The 5,911-nt window shown below is 34.8% G+C and overlaps 1 pseudogene; it reads left to right on the top strand.

Annotated features, from left to right (window-relative positions):
- The first annotated feature begins 2,305 nt into the window (after positions 1–2,305).
- On the top strand, positions 2,306–5,506 carry LOC124088490 (ubiquitin-like domain-containing CTD phosphatase 1; annotated as a pseudogene).
- Positions 5,507–5,911: the final 405 nt, after the last annotated feature.

Genomic DNA, 5,911 nt, shown 5'->3' with positions numbered 1-5,911 from the left:
TTTTTTCTTTAAAGCACAGTGAAAACTGTTAGCAGTTTTATTTCCATTTTATATAAAGTCCACGTTAAGACACAGGGTTAGGCTTTTCAAAGCTGGCAGGTTGAACTATTTATATTTCTCAGGTAATATATTAAAGGAGAGGGTAAGTGTTCCACCGTTTGCGACATGTTAGCTTTACAAAAATGGAGTCATGTTTCTATATATTTTAACAACAGAAATGTCCCCTTCTCCATTTTGAGCACAGTTCTTGATACAATGTAATCAAAAGAAAAACTGTGTGTTATCGTGAATGACTTAGTGTCCAATGGAGGGCAGGATTTTCAAAGACCCAAACTTAGGTTTGACATGTCAAAACAGCTCTAGGTGTTCCAAGTACCTAGTCCTGAATACCGTTTTCATAACATCTGATAATAGAAGGGAGTGGTGTGGTTCTGAAGGTTTTTGACACAATTCTGCATTTTTAGATTTTTGCTATGGAATAGGAAAAATTCCCCACCTTATTGTTACTATAATTATTGCTATTAAATCAATTTCACTTTATTTTTAAGAACCAGAAAAAAGCATTTTTATTCATAAACTTAGTTGTGTGTTAAAAAAAAAAGGAAACATTTTTGGGAAAGATGCAAATTTTGTTTCAAATACAAAAGGTTTCATGTTATAATTTCAGGATACTTCTAGCTTCAAAATAATACCAGAATAATATTTGTTTATACTTTTTGGTAGGATTTTGCAGTTGCAAAAAATACTTTCATATGTGTATTTTTACACAACTGGTTTACATTCCTCATATCTGATAATGAATACATTTATCTGATAGTGAGAATGGGCTTCAGAAACACTATAGTAACCTAGACATCAAAGTGAGTAGTTACTTAGCCCTAAAACCTGAATGTTCTAATAATTAAGGAACTTGAAACTGAATGATTAAAAATGAAAAAGATTTTACTTAATCTTTAATGTTTGCTACTAGTAAATCCCTCTGCTATAGGCTTTTAAAATATGAGTGTTTGTGAGAAACTGGACTGGGAAGGAGTAACCCAAAGTAGCAAAGAAAAAGTAAAAATGTAGATAAAACACAATTTTTTATTTACCTTTCAATCAGTGGGGATAAAAATATTTTCACAATTTCAAATGTTTCCATCACATGTTGGATACCTGAAAATTCAAGTCATTGTCTGGAATTTAAAAATTTAGTTCATAGAAAACTGAACTAAACATACTTCCAACTGCTAGTTTTACACTTCTATTTTGTCAGCTTTCTATAAGGCTAAAAAAAAAAAAAAAGAAAAAACATGAAAGAGTCCTGTCTTGTTAACATATATTTTTGCATTGTTTTAACAAATGTTATATGCTGGTAGTTATTCCAGTGCATACTACTTCTACAGCATTTCTATCCTCTGTGCTGAAGGATTCCCTAATCATACATCTTCCAATCTAAATCCAATACTGAATTTCTAACAGCTTATTGATCAGAGAGGCAAATCTGCAGCCATATTTAGTTTGGGCCACATTAGTGTTTTTTGTTTTTGTACTGGGGATTGAACCCAGTACAAAACCAGTTTGAACCAGTAAGTCACATCCCCATCCCTTTTTATTGTTTTGTTTAGAGACCGGGTCTTTCTGAGTTACTGAGGCTGGCTTTCAACTTACTATCCTCCTGCTTCAGCCACACCAGCCACTGGTATTACAGATGAGCGCTATTGCGCTCACAACCCAGTAGTGTTGACGCTTGAATTAATTGACATTTAAGTATTAGGAGATTGTATATATGAATCCAGATTTCCATCTTTTCAGAAAAAGTCTTAAGAAGTGGCAATAATGGGCCTGAAATTCACACAGGGCAACAGTATAGCAGGATAGGAGCCTCTTGTATGTTTTCCTCTTGGAGCTGGGTATGTAGCTCAGTGGTAGAGCATTTGCCTTGCATATGTGAGGAGGCCCTGGGTTTGATCCCTATCATTGAAGAAAAAGATTATTTTCTATAGTCAAATCTAACTTGATTCAGTCATTTATGTTCTTGTCTGGACTTCTTTGTAGCCATTTTGCTTTTTCTTAGTTGCTTGTTCAAATTCACCAGATTCAATATGTAGCGGATCATCTTCCTATTTTAAGGAAAAGGAGTCAGACCCACTGAGGTGGAATATCTTCTCTACAACTTGCTGTGTAACGTTGAGCAACTTCTTTAATTGCTTTCTTGTCTTCAGTTTTTGAATTTATAAAATGGTAATGATGATGGTATCTATAGAGTTGTAAAGATTAAATGAGATAAAGCACACAGAGAAGACCCTGACATAGTAGTTAATGTTGGTTATCATATTGTCAATAATCATGAGTAACCAGCTGTTTCACAATGTATTATGCTAGAAATTTGACTTTATATTTTCTCTTTCCTTTTGATCAGGTTTAATATTCAATCTACTATTGAGTTCTGGTATTACTTTTCTTTTCTCTAAATGTTTCTTTCACTCATCTTCTTCCCTATAGTGTTATTGCATGCATGCTTATCCAGGCCTTAGAAGTTTTTTTCCTGAATTATTGAAAAATCCTTGTTTGCTTGCTCCAGTCTTTTCCCTCTAGTCTATATACTCATGTTAGTCTTCCCTAAAACATTCCCTCCCAACATATCATTACTATATTTAATAATCTTGATGCTTCACTGTTTTCTACATCTGTTGAACTCAACCTTGGCTGTACAGTAGAATCACTTGGGGACTGCATCTAAGGTCAGACAATCAAGTTCAGACAAGTACGAATATCTGAAATCCAGAATCTAGAAATCAATAGTATTTAAAGGTCTCCATGTATTTCTTTCTTTTTTTCTTTTTAGGTATACATGACAGTAGAGTGTATTTTGACATATTGTACAAACATACAGTGTAACTTATTCTAATTAGGATCCCATTCTTGTGGTTGTACATAATGTGGAGTTTCACTGGCCATATATTCATGTATGAACATAGGAAAGTTATGTCTGATTCATTCTATTGTCTTTCCTATTCCCAACCCCCCTTCCTTCTTTTCATTCCCCTTTGTCTAATCTGCTGAATTTCTAACGTGCAGTCAAGGGTTGAGAATCTCTATATCAGGTCAGAGCATTATAGAAAATTAACATTATTGTTGAAGAAAACCTTAGGAAAAGGAAACTGCATTCCAGAAAAGAAAAGGGGTGTTCCCCAAGGAGGGAAACAGGCATTAGAAACCAGGGATCTCAAGTCATATGCTTTTACTTGGCTTTCAAGTCCTTCATATTCTGTTCCTCTTTCATTGGTCTTATTTTTCACCACTCCCAGACACCCAATCTTCTTTTGGGGAGCCTGTTAGATTGGTATGGCTACCCCTAAAAATTCATTCCTACTAATGTCCCATTGCTTGCAATTTGAGGCTACTCTCATTTATTCCTTCTACTGATTCATTCTTGACACAGATATTAGTGTTAAAATTTCATTAGCTCGGGGCTGAGGTTGTGGCTTAGTGGTACACCTAGCATGTGTGAGGCACTGGGTTCAATCCTCAGCACCACATATAAATAAAAAAATAAAGGTACATCAACATCTATAAAATATTTTAAAAATTTTTCATTAGCTCTCCCCTAACTGAATAGCATCTGAATTCCTTAGTTTGGTATAAAAGGCCCTTTGTAATCTGGCTTCAGACTACTTCATCTCTCCTTCATTCCCACAGTTAACTCTAATCTAATTTTATGATACTCAAACTTTGCTCCATTTTAACACCAGTGTTAAATATTATATGATTAAAATTTATTGGTCTTTGCCCATCTGGAAGAAAAATAAATACATTTAGTTACTATACTAGTGGCTAAGCAAGGAGCTTAGATGTAACCTGTTTTCAAGGAGCTCACAATTTAGACAAAGACAAAATAAATACACTAGTTACAAACAAGAGAAGGAATGGGTGAAATCAATGATAAATAGGACAACCAAGAAAAAAATGCTATAAGATTTCATAAATGGCTTTGGTGGACGGTGTCAGCGTCCTCTGCAGCAGGGTCCGCCGCGCTCCAGCTATTTTTTCCCAAAGGAAAGCTCACTGCCTCATATGCTTCAAGAATGGCTCTCCCTATCATTGTAAAATGGGGTGGACAGGAATATTCAGTGACCACACTTTCAGAAGATGATACTGTGCTAGAACTCAAACAGTTTCTCAAGACACTTACAGGAGTGCTGCCAGAACGCCAAAAGTTACTTGGACTCAAAGTTAAAGGCAAACCTGCAGAAAATGATGTTAAGCTTGGAGCTCTCTAACTGAAACCAAATACTAAAATCATGATGATGGGAACTCGTGAGGAGAGCTTGGAAGATGTCTTAGGTCCACCCCCTGACAATGATGATGTTGTCAATGACTTTGATATTGAAGATGAAGTCGTTGAAGTAGAAAATAGGGAAGAAAACCTACTGAAAATTTCTCGCAGAGTGAAAGAATACAAAGTGGAAATATTAAATCCTCCCAGAGAAGGAAAAAAGCTTTTGGTACTAGATGTTGATTATACATTATTTGACCATAGGTCTTGTGCAGAGACTGGTGTAGAATTAATGAGGCCATATCTTCATGAATTTCTAACATCTGCATATGAAGATTATGACATTGTTATTTGGTCTGCAACAAATATGAAGTGGATTGAAGCTAAAATGAAAGAGCTGGGTGTGAGCACAAATGCAAATTACAAGATTACCTTCATGTTGGACAGTGCTGCTATGATAACGGTGCATACTCCAAGAAGAGGATTAATAGATGTAAAGCCTCTTGGTGTTATATGGGGAAAGTTTTCCGAGTTTTACAGCAAAAAGAACACCATTATGTTTGATGACATAGGAAGAAATTTTCTAATGAATCCACAAAATGGACTAAAGATAAGGCCTTTTATGAAAGCACACCTAAATCGAGATAAGGACAAAGAACTTCTAAAATTAACTCAGTACCTCAAGGAAATAGCAAAATTAGATGACTTTTTGGAGCTAAATCACAAATATTGGGAAAGGTATCTCTCCAAGAAGCAAGGACAGTAGTTACAAGTTATACTGGCAGTTATTGAAGATACTTGAGATCCATGAACTTTTTGCTTTTATGCTAGAAATCATTATGATAGTGCTGGACACTGAAGCAAATACCAGACTGCTTATCCTTTGGTCTTCCAGTTTTTTGTAAATTTAATTTTATATTTTTTGAAGAGCATAGCAATAGGCTAAAAAAATTCTTTCTCCCCTCATATGAATATGCTGTTACTCTTGAAAAATATTTTCTCCAGCATTGATTACTGAGATGTTTTCCACCAAAAAAAAAAAAAAAAAAAGGAAAAAGAAGACAAAGACAAGTGAAGAAAAACTTACTCAACAGTGTCATTTTGTGACTTGGGGAACAGGTTATGTCTTGTGTTTTAACTTCATTGTGTTATCGATTGCCTAAATCTAAGGCCAGACCCATCTTGAAACTAGGGCTTTTCCCTTAATGACCAAAAAAAAAAAAAAAATAGAACCTAGTTTGTTATGATTAAAATTACCAGGAATTTTTATTCTTTTGTCACAAAATTTTTCTTCTGTATTTCACTAGTTACAGCTCTAAATTCTGAGCTGTCTCACTTTGGCCTGTGTGTGTGTGTCAGTGTTCTTTAAGTAAAAACTGGAGAACATCAGTTGTGTTACAGACATGTCCTCGTATGAGAAATAGAAAACGTAAGACTGAATAATAAAATTAAGGGGCAAGAGTGTTTCTTTTTGTGGCTAAGTAGGAGCACTTGTGCCTGAACCATTGTCATAAAAGCAGTTTAAGGCAATGAACTTTAAAATGGGATATATTACCCACCAATTAGCTCTAAAAAGCATGAACAAAATGTTTTTGTTCTGTTCCAGCTCTATCTTGTCTAAGTGCTAACACTGTGTTTCAGTGAAAATATCTA

The sequence above is a fragment of the Marmota monax genome, unplaced genomic scaffold (assembly GCF_021218885.2).
Source record: "Marmota monax isolate L192 unplaced genomic scaffold, Marmota_monax_Labrador192_F-V1.1 WCK01_AAM20220418_F8-fsc00061, whole genome shotgun sequence".
In the NCBI taxonomy this organism is placed as follows: Eukaryota; Metazoa; Chordata; class Mammalia; order Rodentia; family Sciuridae; genus Marmota; species Marmota monax.
Note: the sequence above shows the minus strand (reverse complement) of the source record. Positions and strands in the feature narration are given on the sequence as shown.